This window comes from Ailuropoda melanoleuca, chromosome 2 (genome assembly GCF_002007445.2).
Source record: "Ailuropoda melanoleuca isolate Jingjing chromosome 2, ASM200744v2, whole genome shotgun sequence".
Classification (NCBI taxonomy): domain Eukaryota; kingdom Metazoa; phylum Chordata; class Mammalia; order Carnivora; family Ursidae; genus Ailuropoda; species Ailuropoda melanoleuca.
This window is the reverse complement of record NC_048219.1, coordinates 154,147,966-154,165,699: the sequence shown is the minus strand read 5'-3', so window position 1 is coordinate 154,165,699 and position 17,734 is coordinate 154,147,966. Positions and strand designations below refer to the sequence as shown.

The window sequence follows — 17,734 nt, the reverse complement described above, 5'->3', positions numbered from 1 at the left end:
CCTATTCCCTAATGAATTCTAACAAACTAATATACAAAACTTGATTCAGAGTAAAAACAACAGTAGTCAAAAAAAATAAGAACCCTGACTTCTGGGTTTACCATCATTTATCCCCTGCATTATTGTAACAGCCTTCTCCTTGTTTTCCCTGCTTCTACACGGTCTTGTATAGACTATTCTCTGGATAGGTGATGCAATTTTGCCAGCTCTTTTCTTTCAGCACTTAAAATGTTGTGTCACTTCTTTCTGGCCTCTATAATTTCAAATAAGAAATATACTCCTGGGGCGCCTGGGTGGCTCAGTCATTAAGCATCTGTCTTCGGCTCAGGGCGTGATCCCAGCATTGTGGGATCGAGCCCCACATCAGGGCTCCTTTGCTGGAAGCCTGTTTCTTCCTCTCCCACTCCCCCTGCTTGTGTTCCTTCTCTCGCTGGCTGTCTCTATCTCTGTAAAATAAGTAAATAAAATCTTTAAAAAATAAAAAAAAAGAAATATACTCCTATTTAAATTTATATTCCTCTACACATAAGTGTCATTTTTCTCTGGCTGTTTTTAAAATGTTTTCTTTGTCTTTAGTATTCATAAGTTAAATAGGCTACATCTTCACGGGTATTTCTTTGGATTTATCCTATTTAAATTTCTCTGGATTTCTTGAATCTATAAGTTTATGTCTTTTTCTAGATTTGGTAAAGTGCTCAGTTGTTATTTCTTTGAATATGTGTTCCGCCCCACTCTCTTACTCCTCCTTCAGGGATTCTGATAATAAAAATGTCAATCTACTATCATTATCTTACAAGTCCCAGAAGCTCTGTTCATTTCTTCCAAAACATTTTTCTCTCTGTTGTTCAGATTAAGTAAACTACTCACTTGTCCTCAGGAATACTTACTCTATCCTCTGCTGTCTCCACTCTACTGTTAAGCCCACCAGCAGTGTTTTTTTTCTTATCATTTTGCTTTTCAGTTATACAGTTTCCATTAGGATTCTTTTATATAATTTCCTTTTTGTTGTTGTTGAGATTTTCTTTTTTTCATTTGTTTCAAGAGAATTTGTAATTGTTTGTTGAAGCAATAAATAATTATAAATAAACAGAGCCTCAGGGATACTTTAAAAATCTTGACAAATAATTCTAAAATCTTAATTAATTATAGTATTGGTATTAGTTGATTTTTTCTCATTCAAGTTGTTTTTCCTGATTCTTGATATTTTAAAAATACATATATGATATATAATATTTTATACATGATGTATACAAAATATATATAAAATAAAACAGGTATACAAATTGAAATATGAAATAATTTTTATTACATCCTACATATTTTGGGTATTATGAATTTTTAGTGAGAGTTTCATTACGCATGTTTTACTTATTTGAACATAAACTTATTTCACTGCTAGTCAACAAAGTCTTTGATCAAAGATATTAATGAATTACTTATCTTCCTTACCCCTTCAGTATGTAACATATTACTTTTAACAGAAAATATAAGGGAGAAAATTTAATTTGTTCTATTGAAATCTACATATTCTTTAATGAACTTTTTTCTTTATAAAATTCCAGAAAAATAACCTTTACTTTAGAAATTATTGAAAATGTTGGATTGGTGTTTTTTTTTTTAAGATTTATTTATTTATTTACTTATTTGAGAGAAATAGTGCTAGGGGGAGGGGCAGAAGGAGAAACAAGCAGACTCTGGGCCCAGTGGGGATCGATCTCACATCCCTGAGATCACGACGTGAGCCAAAACCAAAAGTCAGAAGCTTAACCAATGGTACCACCCAGGCACCAGAAAATGTTTCATTTTGTTTTCAATTAAGTAGTTAACATGATCTCAAATAACGCAAAATTAAATGTAAAATCAAATGGAGGTACATTATAAAACATGTATTCTTGATTTTATTTGAGTCAATATTCGTCAATAAAAATGGCATTTATGATAACTATGCAGTAAGTTTACATTTGGTCTCATTTTTATTGAATTAGTGTAGAAAGAATTTTTACTGTTAATTTTTAATTGCACACCCCTGAGACAAGTTTGATGATGAAATAAGATTGTTCATCATCACAGTGTACTTGAGCACCATGATATGGACAAAATATAGTTCTGTGTTAACAAAAACAACATTAAACCAAGATATGTCCATATGTATGCATTTGTTCATACACATACATATATTTGTATATATGTATATACATACAAATACATGTATCTTACATATATATTATACAATATATACATATACTATATATGTAATATATAGAATACATGGGGTGCCTGGGTGGTACAGTTTGATAAGCATCCAATTCTTGGTTTCAGCTCAGGTCATGATCTCAGGGTCTCTTTCCCTCTCCCTCTGCCCCTCCCACTCATGCTCTCTCTCTCTCTCCCTCTGAAATAAATAAATCTTGAAAAAAATTAAAATATAGAGAATACATATGATACAACATAAAGTGTGTGTATGTGTGCATGCATACAGAGAAACTCCCTTTAAGTAACTAAAATAAGTAATTTTGATTAAGTAAAGTTATATTCTAAAATGCTTTCTCTGTGCCCCATATATAAATTCAGAAGGAAATTATGTTGTCGGCCAAATTTTTACATAGTATAAAATAATATCTGAATAACTATTTGGCACCAGAAATCCTGCCAAGTCATTTTCATGGTTGAAAAGAAAACCACTAAGAGTTCCTGAAGTCTAAAGAAAAAAAAATAATAATAGTCCAAGATTTTATATAATCACCTGCTTTTTAAAATCATTATCCTCTGAGTTTTATGATGCATATTTATCAGTTAGGGGAAAATAAGGGTATACCACAAAGGCCTACTCACTTAAGGTTTAGCTTAATTTGAATTCAAACTATTGAAAATAATTCTTTTATATGTTTTTTTTTTTTTTTTTTTTTTTTTTCCCTTTTTTNTTTTGCTCACTTACTTTAAGGCATCTAACTATCATTTCATTTGTGAACTGCCGTGAGAAGAAAGTAAAATTTTCCTGAAGCACATTTAAGAAAAATCTCGTTAACTTCCCACAGGAGTTCCTAATGAAGATAATCACCATATAATGTCTGTATCCACTGGAACCCAAAATCCATATCAATGAGAATTTCTCAATTTTTGTAAAGGATTAATATATAGTTAGAACAGGTTTACTTGTCATAAAATTTACCAAACTTTATTACAAAATGGCATAACAATGCACAGGGCTATAAATCAAGTATATGTGTAGATTATTGTCAGCCAGACTTCTATTCTCAGCAGGAGAGAACACAGCACATTTACTAATTGATCCCTTGTTTATTCTAAAACTGATGTATTTTTATTAGACCTCTTACTGTCATCAGAGGCATTTATTACCTAATGTGCACATTAGGAGAAATATGTAAAATTCAAGCATACTCTCTAAAACTTGCACTTATTAAGAAACTGCAAATAAGTTAAAACTTTTCCTTATGTAAAAAATAATTTGATTTGTATTTGTTTCTTATTCCTAAACATATTCATGTATCCATAAACCAACATTTCCCAAAGCACGTTTTGCAGCAAATTAATACCACTGACTCTGAAAAATTATTGAATGGATGATAAATACCAAGTTAAGTCAAGTAGGTTTTCATACTACTGAAATTCTTGGGATCTTTAATATGCTAATGGAATTTGTGAATATTGAACAGTGCATCATATTTTCCAAATGCATTCGGCTAGAAAAATATTCACTTTCTTTTTCTTCCCATACCCCCAATCATTATCTCAGTGAATGAATATTCTGGGAAACCAAATGCAGAAATGCTGCCCTAGAAAAATAATTCCTTTAAATTAGCAAAGCTTATTCTTTTTTGTTTGATAATTCACTCTGGAGAGTGTAAGAAACCCTCCAGCAACACACACACACACACATTCATTATCCCCCTATGCTCCCTGTGACATCTCTTATCCAGGCCTTATGTCTGGGTGCTATTGGTTTTATCTTTTGGCACCAAGCAGAAAATCCTTTTCTCATTTTAGATTTTAACCCCTTGATCAGGAGGAAATGCAGAGCAGTTGACTTCTTTTACAACTATTAGCACATTCTTTCAAAAGCAGCATTTTGAAGCCTCTTCCAGGTAATTAAATGTATAAAATTTGATGCTAACATTGAAAAGGCATGCTAACTCTAAGAATACCTATCTTAATGTCCTGACTCCAGGTCTCTTTTATAACCTTGAACAAATATTTAACCTATAAAAATATTATCTTCTTCATTTTTAAAAAGGCCATCATAATAGTAACTACCTCAGTGTACTTATGAGGATTAAGTGATGCAATGCATATAAATTCTCTTTACATTAACATAGTGCAGACGACAGAGTAAATGTTTGATACATAGAAATTTTTAGTACTGGTACTGTCAATATTTCCATTCTTTTAGGTAGTATAGCTAGAACTGTCACATTTCACCCAGTAGTAAAACCTTTCTTCAAAGCCTTAGAAAATTTCCTCAGTCACCTGTGCATACGCAGTATTTTATAAAAGTAATATAATGCTCATCAAATGGTTGTTCATATTTGTATTGATGTGGGAGACAAAAGCAGAAGAAAAATTATTAAATTTCCTTATTACTTACAGTCCACTGACAAGTCCTTGAAATAGGCAAAGTGACATTTCTCCAGGGACTCAACTGCCTGGATGTTGACACTTTGCTAGTGTCAAGGGCAAAAGGCAATCCCAACCCCAAGGATCCTGTAAGTCTACTTTAACATATAAAAATTCCTTTGGAAACTTCCTTTATCTCTACCCCCCCCAAGATACATGTTGGCAATCATCCCCCAAGTATATGATGCACTGATATACATCTGAAGGGTCTCACTGAGTAAGGGACAGCAGGGCAAGGTAGGGAGAGATGGGTAGGGGACTAGGTGATCAGGCTCACCCAAATTTCCAGAAATGCTGAGGTGTAAGGAAATCAGAGATAAGGGAACAAACCAGCCCACCCTGCCCTGGACATCAGAGGTGGGTCTTTTTATGGCAGTCACACTGTGACCAACAAAGAATAACCAGACCCCAAGAAAGAAGTCATTAAAGATGTTATCACCAGTCCTTACTCAAACCAACACATCACAAGAGTGGTAAGGCCACAAGCTCCCCAGTCAGTTCTAAATAAAAGACTGTCAGTGGAGGCACACATTGGCAACCCGGTCGGGACCCCTCTCACTGTTGAGAGCTTTTTCTGTATCCTTGCTTAATGAAATTCTAACACCTGGCTCACTCTCCTTTGTCCGCAATATTCATTCTTTGACTCCGTGAGCAAGAACCTTGCTCTCCTGTTTCAGTATCATCAATATCTGTCATGGTACTTGACCTATAATAAGTGCTTAAAACTACTGAAAAAAATGAATGACCATGGACATAAATGCACAAAATGATGGGAATTTTGTGAAAAAAACAATTATTATTCTAAACATTTGCAAATCTACTGTTATATCTATATCTAATACCATTTTTTTCTTTCTCAACTATGTAAAAGACAGGTTTATCTGAAATTCAACAATTTCATAAAATTTGGTTAAGTAGAGAAACATTAAATATTTAATAAAATATTTTTATTAGCAAATAGCATTTTTGCTTATGGTGAAATTTTACTTATATGTCAGTCATATATTTGACATTGAACTTGTTACTTATATTTTAAATTACTTTGTATTTGAATTAAAAACTACAGAGGATGTTTTGATTTCCTGATTAGTATGTTATTTGCCTTATCTATCATCATTTTTGACAATTTCAAGAAATCTCCCTTTTCTAACATTTATGTGCTTTTTGACCCTTTAGTTGAGTTTAAAATAATCAAAGTGTTGCTTGTGCCTTTACTATTTGCTCATTATAATACAAAAAAATTACAATGGAAAGAAATATAAAACAGAAACCATGTTATTAAATAGCTTTAAAAAATCCAGCATTTTATAAGCATTTTCATTTCAGTATTAATAAAACTCACCTAATAAAAACTATCAGGGACAATATGTAATCCAGAAAGTTAGGTTTGTTAACTTGCTGCAACAAGGGAGATTGCTCACCAGAGAAAGCATGGGCATCTGAGTAAGAGGTAGTAGGAAAGAGTTTTCATAAAGGCAGGAATGGCCATAAATGTTTCTGAGGAGGGGTTAACATTTGCACATATCAGGTCTGGATTTGTTGCTGTCATGAAGCAAGAACAACTTAATAATGAGTTTCCAGCAACCTCGATTGAGAAGTACCAAAGAGAGTTGGAGGCAAGAAAACAGTCACTCAAATAAAGAGGATAATTATGAGACTTTAAATGTTACAATATAGACTTGGGAGAAACACTGTTTCCTGTTAACCTTAGCAGTATCTATTACATAGCGTGATTAATAGCAAGGCCAAATTTTCATCTAATTTTTATATATTTAAATATTATTCATTTATTTATTTGCCTCTATCAGTAGACTTCAAGTTCTTTGCCTTATTCACAGTTTTAAGTTCCCAGGCTTTATCTGAGATATAGTAAAAGATCAATAAATATCTGTTTATGGGGAAGACAAAAAAAAAAAAGAAATGAATGAAGATCATAAGCAATGTGTATTTTACCATTAAATCACAAAGCCATAGCTAACTGAATTCCACAGATAAAGGAAATGAGTCTAAACCCACACTATCTCTTTTGTATGTGGAATTTTGTAGCCTTCTTTTTGGTTAAACTATTTTATATTGATGCAAAATTAAGCTATATAAAATCATTTGCTGATAGTTTAAAATGTTTGCTTATAGGAGTGACTGGCTGGCTCAGTCAGTAGAGCGTGTGACTCTTGATCTTGGGATCATGAGTTTGAGCCCTACATTGGGTGTAGAGATTACCAAAAAAAAAAAAAAAAAAATTTGTAAAAAAACTGGATTTNCTGGTATTATTCTTTTCTCATCAGTATTCATCTTTTTTTGAATTATGAAAATTAACTGTTAAAACTGTCCCAAAAATGTTAGGTAATGGTCCAGTCTTCCACAAGTCTGTGATTTTATAAGATCATCTAAAAGAGATGTGACTGAATATACTGATTTACAGTAGTGAGTCTGGCAGAGAGTCATTAGGGAAAATTAGCAGTGGATTTATTTTCTGAAGTTGCTTTCTCTGAGAAACAAATGAGAGACCTTTGTAAATTATGATAAAGCTATAATCTTAAGATATTGTAATACACATTTTTAAAAATCCTGGATCTTTCAAGCATTATTAAATTTACAGATTTGTTTTGATACTCTCCCCCCATTAATTGGAACACTTGCATTTTCTGACCAACAACAAACATGAAAAACAAGAGAGGAAAAAAATGTAAAGTTTATCAGAAATGAGATCACAGAGCCATCTCTTCTGGTAAGCAATAATACACTACAAATACATGCAAGCTTGTATGCTTGCTTCTATTAAAACTGTTGTTTTTATATTTATTAATAACAGAATATTTAATTATAATCTATGCGTTTATACAGTTATAAAAAGTATGGGTGTCTAAGATTTTTGAGAGATTTTTAAAAAGGCTGTTCTGATTTTTGTTGTGAAAAATATTTTGGTACATTTATTACAAGCTTAATGCATCATAAAGTGGTGTTTTAATGGATTCTTGATATTGATGACTGGAAGAATTTAATTAGCTATGTTTTAAATGCTTCAAAAAATTGTTTTCAGTGTCATTTGCACAATAAATCAGAACACAGTGCATATAAACTGTTTAAACTTAAACTTTTTTTTTTTAGTCTTAGGCTTTTATTTAAATTCCAGTTAGTTACCATACAGTGTTATATTAGTTTCAGGTGTAGGATTTAGTGATTCATCATTTACATACAACACCCAGGGCTCATCACAAAAAGTGCCCCTCACCCATTTATCCCATCCCCTCCTCAGTTTGCTCTCTATAGTTGAGAGTCTGTTTCTTGGTTTGCCTATTTTCCCCCCTACGTTCATCTGTTTTGTTTCTCAATTCCACATATGATTGAGATCATATGGTATTTGTCTTTCCCTGACTTATTTCCCTTAGCATAATACACTCTAGCTTCATCCACGTCACTGCGAAGGCAAGATTTCATTCTTTTTGATGACTAATATTCATATATACATAGTGAGATATATATATATAGAGAGAGAGAGGTATATATATATATATATATACCACAACTTCTTTATCCGTTCATCAGTCAACGGACATGTGGGCTCTTTCCATAATTTGGCTATTGTTGACAATGCTGCTGTAAACATCGGGGTGCATGTACCCCTTCAAATCAGTATTTTTGTGTCCTCTGAGTAAATACCTAGTAGTGTGATTGCTGGGTCATAGAACAGTTCTATTTTTAACTTTCTGAGCAAACTCCATACTGTTTTCAGACTGGCTGAACCACTTTGCATTCCCACCAACAGTGTCAGAGAGTTACCCTTTCTTTGCATTCTAGCCAACACCTGTTGTTTCCTGCACTGTTAATTTTAGCCATTCTGACAGGTGTGAGGTGGTATCTCATTATGGTTTTGATTTATATTTCCCAGATGATAAGTGACGCTGAACATCTTTTCACATGTCCTTTACCATCTGGATGACTTCTTTGGAAAAATGTCTGTTCATGTCTTCTGTCCATTTCTTAATTGGATTATTTGGTTTTTGGGTGTTGAGTTTGATGAGTTCCTACAGATTTTGGATATGAACCCTTTATCAGATATGTCATTTGCAAATATATTCTTCCATTCCAAAGGTTGCCTTTTAGTTTTGTTGACTGTTTCCTTTGCTGTGCAGAAGCTTTTTATATTGATGAAGTCCTAATTGTTTGCTTCCAGTTTTGTTTCTCTTGCCTCAGGAGATGTATCTAGTAAGAAGTTGCTATGGCCAAAGTCAAAAAGGTTTCTGCCTGTGTTCTCCTCTAGAATTTTGATTGTTTCCTATCTGACATTTAGGTCTTTCATCCATTTTGAATTTATTTTTGTGTATGGTATAAGAAAGTGGTCCAGTTTCATCCTTTTACATGTTGCTGTCCAGTTTTCTCAACATCATTTGTTGAAGAGACTGTCTTTTTTCCATTGGATATTCTTTCCTGCTCTCTCAAAGATTAGCTGACCATATAGTTGTAGGTCCATTTCTGGGTTTTCTATTCAGTAAAGTCACAGGATACAAAATCAACATACAGAAATCTATTGCATTTCTATACACCAATAATGAAGCAGCAGAAAGAGAAATCAAGGAATTGATCCCATTTACAATTGCACAAAAAACCGTAAGATACCTAGGAATAAACCTAACCAAAGAGGTAAAAGATCTGTACTCTGAAAACTATAGAACACTTATGAAAGAAATTGAAGATAACAGAAAGAAATGGAAAAATATTCCATGCTCATGGATTAGGAGAAAAATATTCTTAAAATGTCTATACTACCCAAAGCAATGTACACACTGAATACAATCCCCATCAAAATACGACCAGCTTTTTTCACAAAGCTAGAACAAACAATCCTATAATTTGTATGGGACCACAAAAGACCCCAAATACCCAAGGCAATCTTGAAAAAGAAAAGCAAAGTTGAAGGCATCACAATTCCAGACTTCAAGTTATATTACAAAGCTGTAGTAATCAAGAAAGTATGATACCGGCACAAAAAGAGACACATAGATCAATGGAACAGAAGAAATTTAGATTTAAAATTCCACATCACAGTGAAGGCAAGATTCTCGGACAGTGATTTTTAAGATGAGTATTACCTTTTTATATTGTCTTCGTTCATTTCCTAGAATTACTGAAAAAATGCCAATAGATAATATTTGATAAAGCCTTGAACAGTAGATTACTTACCATTTCAGAAAACGACTATTTCAATAAGCCAATTTCTCCTTAATACACAATTGTCTTATTTAAGACAGATTTTGTTTAGGTAGCAAAGTTCTAATAAGCAATTCATACTGGTAAAAGAGGCAAAATTCCATTTTGAAGCAGTCTAAGCAAAGTTTACATTTTAATAAATTTATATTGGCACATGGAATAAATGTGAAAATAGTCCATGTTGTTGGCTTTCTGCCCCAAGCTTAACTCTGGAAATCATACAAAAGAAAAAGACAGAGAAGCATTCTAAAAAACTAATACTAAACTCTGAGAAACCATTCTGGCAAGGAAGAAAGTACAGTCTAAAGCAGGGACATTACAGTCAGGGGATATATTGGATGCAGTTTTTGTGCATTTTTCATGTTTTCTCCCCACATTACCTTGGGTGTATTACTGTTTGACCTTTTCCCACTATATAACAAAAACCAGTTATCATAGCCAAGACCACCCAGGTTTCATTGGAGTAACATCAAGACAGCACCAAAACCTGGCCAGGGAGGGAATAGGATACAGGTAGACCAGATAAACCTGAAAATCCCTACCTTCTTCCCTCCATCCTTATATTCCCAGGACTGGTAGATTCAAGTTAAAGGAGATTATCAACTAGGATTACTATAAACTACATTCAAGGCCTAAACTTTTTAAAGTTTAAGAGAGTACTCTGAGAGTGGAATTGCAGATTTCTCTGAAGGATGAAATTGCAAGTTAGGGTGGTATTAATGTGTGCATTTCATTATCTACAGTATTCTTCCCCCATTCTTCAACTTTTCTCAAAGGCAGGGTACAAATCATGGTCTGGGCAGCATTCTTTCCTGAGAAACCTATCCATCTTCATCTTAAGTGATAGAGCAAAGGGGAGAATAAGCTCCTGGATAAAAATACTACACATCTGTTTTGTATCACTGCCATGGAATGTGACAATAAACAGAAATTTGCATATTGTAAAGAAAGAAGTGAGTAAATAGAAGAGAGAGCTCAAGAATAATAACCACTCTCAATGAAGGGGAAGATTTAGTAATTAGGAAGGATATTAGTAATATGAATTAAAACCAAGAAGTCACAGATACACCTGGGTGGCTCAGTCAATTAAGCATCTGCCTTCGGCTCAGGTCATGATCCTGGAGTCCTCGGATCAAGCCCTGCATGGGGCTCCCTGCTCAGTGTGGAGTGTGCTTCTCCCTCTCTTGCTGCTCCTCCCCCCTGCTCATGTTCTCTCCATTGCTCACTCTCTCTTTCAAATAAATAAATAAATCTTGAAAAAAAAGATAAAGAAGTTGCAAAGAACAAGATGGCATTAACTAGTATAAAAGTATAACAGTGAAAAGTTTATAAATAAATGGGATTACTTCTGTTTTCAACTTTGAAATGTAAAGTACTTAGAAGCTGTTACTTGCAATAAGAAAACGCTGAAAATCTAAAAAATCAATGACTTTTCTTGGATCCATCAGAAAACTGAGATCATAGAGCAAACTGTCACTTTAAATCTGGAAAGGCAGTTAAATACAGAGAGGAATAACCAAGATCTACTTACTTGGAGCAGAAATTTCTAGGAACAGTTAAATCCTAATTTTAATTAACTTCAGTAGCCTAATGAGGACTAGTGTGAATGACAAATTTTTGAAGGCAACAGTCTTGGGGGAAAACACACACATTTCTGGTCTGCCCCTCCCAGAACCCCATCAGGTTCTCACAGTGAAGGAGATCTCAAAGATGTCTTCACAGCTCTGACAGAGAAAAGAGAAGCCTTCTAGAACTTTAGAGCCTTATCCCAATTGAGGGAATGGAATTCCTCTGACTCTGAGCCCTCCGGCCTTCTTGTCCCACCCAAGAAGGGGAAAAAAAAATCACAGCAGGAGTGAGGACTTCAAGTAAACTGATTAGAACTCTGCAGCCAGGGAAGAGAACTGGAGCCTGGAAGGAAAAACCTATACCAGTTGAGAAACACTTGCGAAGGTCACCTCCCAAAGGCACAGGCCCAAGAAAGACTAAGATTTAATGAGAAGCTTATACAATCCTCCCTCTCTTCCACATAGCACAACATCACACCACAATAACTTAATATATAGAATTTCATTTGTAAATAAAGTTTTACTTCTTATATACCAATTTGGATGTCTTTTTTTTTTTTTATGTCTGATTGTTGTGGCTAGGACTTCTAGTACTATGTTGAGTAAAGTGGTGACAGTGGACAAACTTGTCTTGTTCCTGATCTTAAAGGAAAAGCTCTCAGGTTTTCACTATTGAGTATAACGTTAGCTGTGGATTTTTCTTATTTGGCCTTTATTACATGGAGGTATGTTCTCTCTAAGCCTACTTTGTTAAGAGTTTTTATAGATGTTGCACTTTGTCAAATGATTCTTCTGCATCTATTGAGATGATCATATGTTTTTTTATCCTGTCTTTCGATAATGTGATGTACCATGATGATTGACTTGCAAATACTGAACCACCCATGAATCCCTGAAATAAATCCCACTTGATCATGGTGAATGATTTTTTTAATGTATTGTTGGATTTGGTTTGATATTATTTTGTTGAGGATTTTTTTTTTAACGGTAGCATTAGGATTTATTAAGCTGTGCCTTAGTAAAGAGGATCACCCATGGTGTTCTTAATGCATAAAGCCAGGGCACTCTGCCAATTCTTGAGCAATGACACCAAGAAATTGACAGCTAAGTGGATACTGTACATAAGGTCATCATCTATCATCTATCATCTTCACATAGCCAATGGCCACTGCCAGACACAGCATCTTCTTCACCTGGAATTTGACTGTGGACTTTGCTTTGACTTTGGCCATCATGTTCTCATTGTGGGTTAGCAAGGAAGGAATTTGCCAGGCTGGGGCCCAGTATACATTGGGTCTGCTTGATTAGAGATTCTGAAGCCAAGAAGGCATCATACTTCTTGGCCAGCTTCTTGACCAATTTCTTACTCTTGTTGAGTTTCCTCAGCACCTCTATGTCCATGTGGGACATTATCCACATAGGCCACATGAGCCAAGCCACATTCTTGGCCTCATCACAGTGCTGCAGGTCCCCCAAAACACACGGAGAATTGGGGTGGGGAGAGGAATTAAGCTTGACGATTCTGGAGGAGAGTTTGTCCTTTTGAGGGTCATAGTACTTCTAGCCAATCTTCAGTTCAACCATCTCCAAAAACTTCCAGCCCATGCACTAGTTCCCATGCAGGACTTCTTGCACCATCTTATTAGAGAATGCCACCTTTGTTGGCCGTGGTAACTGAAGCTGCAATAACTGGAAAAGAAATTTGTTGAGAATTTTTTGCATCTATGTTCATCAGAAATACTGGCATGCAGTATCTTTGTAGTGTCTCTGTCTGGTTTGGTTATCAAGGTAATGCTGACCTTGTAGAAGCAATCTGAAATCTTTCCTCCTCTTCTATATTTTGTAGTAGTTTGAGAAAAACGGTATTAGCTCTTTTTTAAATGTTTGGTAGAATTTAACTGTGAGACCATCTGGTCCTGGGCTCATTTATTGGGAATTTTTTGATTACTGATTCAATTTCATTGCTAGCAATTGGTCTGTTCAAATTTTCTATTTCTTCCTGATTCGGCTTTGGAAAGTTATATGTTTCTAGGAATTGATCCATTTCTCCTAGGTTGTCCAATTACTTGGCATATAATTTTTCATAATATTCTCTTATAATCCTTTGTGTAATGTAAGTTGTTATTTCTCCTTCAATTCTGATTTTATCTGAGTCCCCTCTCTTTCTTCTTTATGTGTCTGTCTAAAAGTTTATTAATTTTGCTTATCTTTTCAAGAACAAGCTCCTGGTTTCATCGTTCTATTCTACTGGGGTATTTTTAGTCTCTATTTCACTGATACCTGCTCTAATCTTTGCTATGGTTTTGGGCATTTACTGACTTTGGGCTTTGTTTTTTTCTCTCTCTAGCTCCTTCAGGTGTAAGGTTAGGATGTTTACTTGAGATTTTTCTTGTTTCTTGAGGTAAGTCTGTATGGCTACAGCCTCCCCTTAAAACCACTTTTGCTGCATCCCAAAGATTTTGAACAATGTGTTTTCATTTTCACTTTTCTCCATGTATTTTTTAATTTCCTCTTTGATTTATTGGTTAGATTCACTCATTTTTTAAAAAGATTTTATTTATTTATTTGAGAGAGAGAAAGAGCATGCACATGAGCAGGGGGGAGGAGCAGAGGGAGAGGGAAAAGTAGACTCTCCGCTGAGCAAGGAGCCCAACGTGGGGCTCCATCCCAGGACCATGGGATCATGACCTGAGCCACAGGCAAACACTTAACCAACTGAGACACCCAGGTGCCCCTAGATTCACTCATTCTTTAGTGGCATATGGTTTAGCCTCCATGTATTTAGGGTCTTTTCAGATTTTTCCTGTGATTCATTTCTAGTTTCATACCACTGTGGTTAGAAAAGATACATGATATGATTTCAATCATTTTGAATTTGTTGAGACTTATTTTATGGCCTAACACATGATCTACTCTGGGGAATGTTTTGTGTACACTTGAAAAGAATGTGTAATCTACTGATTTTGGATGGAATGTTCTGAATATATCTGTTAGGTCCATCTGGTCTAATGTGTCATTCAATTCCACTGTTTCCTTGTTGACTTTCTGTGTGGGCAATCTATCCATTGATGTAAAAGGGGTGTTAAAGTCCCCTATTAGTATTGTATTACTGTTAATTTCTTCCTTTATGTCTGTTAATAGTTGCTTTATGTATTTAGATGCTCCACCAAAAAACTACTAGACTGATTAATGAATTCAGTAAAGTTGTGGGATATAAAGTCAATATAGAGAAATCTGTTACATTTCTATACACTAACAAGAAAGTAGCAGAAAGAGAAACTAAGAAAACAATCCCATTTAAAATTGCACCAAAAATAATAAAATACCTAGGAATAAACTTAACCAAGGAGAAAAGACCTATACTCCAAAAACTGTTGGAAGAAACTGAAGATAGCCCAAACAAATGGAAAGATATTCCATGCTCATGGATTGGAAGAACGTTTAATATTGGATTATTAAAATGCCCATACTACTCCAAGCAATCTACAGATTTAATGCAATCCTTAACAAAATACCAACATTTTTCACAGAACAAAAACAAAGAATACTAAAATGTATGGAGCCAAAAAAGACTCCAAATAGCCAGAGCAATCTTAAAAAAAGAAAAACAAAGCAGGAGTTACCACAATACCAAATTTCAAGATACACTACAAAGTTGTAGTAATCAAAACAGTATGATACTGGCACAAAAACAGACTCAAAAATCAACAGAACAGGGGCGCCTGGGTGGCACAGCGGTTAAGCGTCTGCCTTCTGCTCAGGGCGTGATCCCGGCGTTCTGGGATCAGGCCCCACATCAGGCTCTTCAGCTATGAGCCTGCTTCTTCCTCTCCCACTACCCCTGCTTGTGTTCCCTCTCTCTCTGGCTGTCTCTATCTCTGTCGAATAAATAAATAAAATCTTAAAAAAAAAAAATCAACAGAACAGAATAGAGAGCCCAAAAATAAACCCAAAATTATATGGTCAATTAATCTATAACAAAGGAGCAAGAATATACAATGGGGAAAAGACATTCTCTTCAACAAATAGTCTGGGAAAACTGGACAGCTATAGGCAAAAAAAAAAAAAGAAAAGAAAAGAAAAAGAAACTGGGCCACTTTCTTATACCATACACAAAAATAAACTCAAAATGAATTAAAGACCTAAATGTAAGGCCTGAAACCATAAAACTCCTAGAAGAAAACACGAATTACTTTGACATTAGCCTCTACCTAGGTCTAATGAGGCAAGGGAAGCAAGCTATTGCACAGTGAAGGAAGGCATCAATAAAGCAATAAGGCAACCTATTAAATGGGAGAAGATATCTGCCACTGATATATCTGATAAGGGATTAATATCCAAAATATACAAAGAACTTACATAATTCAATACCAAAACAATAAATAATCTTATTAAAGATGGGCAGAGGATCTGAATGGACATTTTTCCAAAGAAGACATACAAATGGCCAACAGATGCATGAAAAGATGCTCAACATCATCAAGGAAATACAAGTTAAAACCACAAGGATATCACTTTTCAACCATCAGGATGGCTAGAATCAAAAAGACAAGAAATAACAAGTGTTAGTGAGGATGTGGAGAAAAAGGAATGCTTGTGCATTGTTCTTAGGAACACAAACTGGTACAGCCACTGTGAGAAACACTATAGAGATCCCTTAGAAAATTAAAAATAGAATTATCACATGATCCAATAATTTTACCACTGGATATTTACCCAATAAAAGCTAAAACATTAATTTGAAAAGAGATATGCACCCTTATGTTTATTATAGCATTATTTATAATAGCCAAGATATTAAAGCAACCCAAGTATTCATCCATAGATGAATGGCTAAAGAACATGTGGTTTACACACTCACACTCACACTCACACATACACACACACAATGGAATATTACTCAGCCATACAGAAGACGTGAATAAATATTTTTCCAAAGAAGACATACAGATGGCTAACAGACACATGAAAAGGTGCTCAATGTCACCCATCATCAGGGAAATACAAATCAAAACTACAATGAGATATCACCTCACACTTGTCAGAATGGTTAAAATTAACACAGGAAACAATGGTGTTGGTGAGGATGCGGAAAAAGGGGAACCCTCCCACACTGCTAGTGGGAACACAACTGGTAAAACCACTCTGGAGAAGAGTATAGGGGTTCCTCAAAAAGTTAAAAACAGAACTACTTTACGACACAGCAATACTACCAAATACAAAAATACTGATTTGAAGGGGCACATACACCCTGATGTTTATGGCAGCATTACCAACAATAGCCAAACTATGGAAAGAGCCCAAATGTCCATCAACTGATGAATGGATAAAGAAAATGTAATATACATACACAATGAAATACTACTGAGCCATCAAAAAGAAAGAAACTTGCCATTTGCCCTGACATGGATGGAGCTAGAGTGAATTATGCTAAGCAAAACAAGTCAGAGAAAGACAATATGATTTCACTCACATGCAGAATTTCAGAAACAAAACAAATGAACAAACAAAAAAAGAGATAAAAAACCCAGACTCTTAAATACAGAGACCAAACTGGTGGTTGTCAGAAAGGACGTAGGATGGGGAGATGGCTGAAATAGATAAAGAGGATTAAGAGTACACTTATTGTGAGGAACACTGAGTGATGTACAAAACTGTTGAATCATATGGTACACATGAAACTAATATAACACTCTATGTTATTTATACTCCAATAAAAAGAATATAAACTGTAAACTTCCAAAACAGTCTTCAATACAGACTTCTGTATAACTTTTACATTAATTAAAAAAAGAGTATAATGATAGTAGACTAAGGGGCACCTGGGTGGTGCAGTTAGTTAAGTGTCCGACTCTTGGTTTCATCTCTGGTTGTGATCTCAGGGTCATGAGATTGAGCCCCATGTCAGGCTCCACACTCAGAGTGGCATCTGCTTGAGATTTGCCTTCCCTCTCCCTCTGTCCCTCCCACTCGTGCTCTCTCTCTCTCTCAAATAAATAAATGAATAATTTTAAAAAATAATGACAGTAGATTAAGGCTGAAAGAACTGCAAGACACAAAAATTCTCTGAGGCAGTACAAAGGGAAGCTCAAAATCAGAGGAGATAAAAAACAAGGACACTACAGGAATGTGAAGCTTCTAGTGTTTACAATTTAAGAATATTAAACAGAGTATAACTACTACCAAAAATTAACATGAATCCTCACATTAAAGGCCTATTTGCCTCAGTTCCTAGGCAAAATACGTCTGATAAAATACGTCTTTTAATAGAAAAATCAGAAATCACGATAAAGGCAAGAAAAAAAAAGGCTGACCAGGTATAGCAA

General features: G+C 34.8%; 1 pseudogene; it reads right to left on the bottom strand.

Annotated features, from left to right (window-relative positions):
* Positions 1 to 12,423: 12,423 nt before the first annotated feature.
* Positions 12,424 to 13,046, bottom strand: LOC105242121 (annotated as a pseudogene).
* Between the last annotated feature and the right edge of the window lie 4,688 nt (positions 13,047 to 17,734).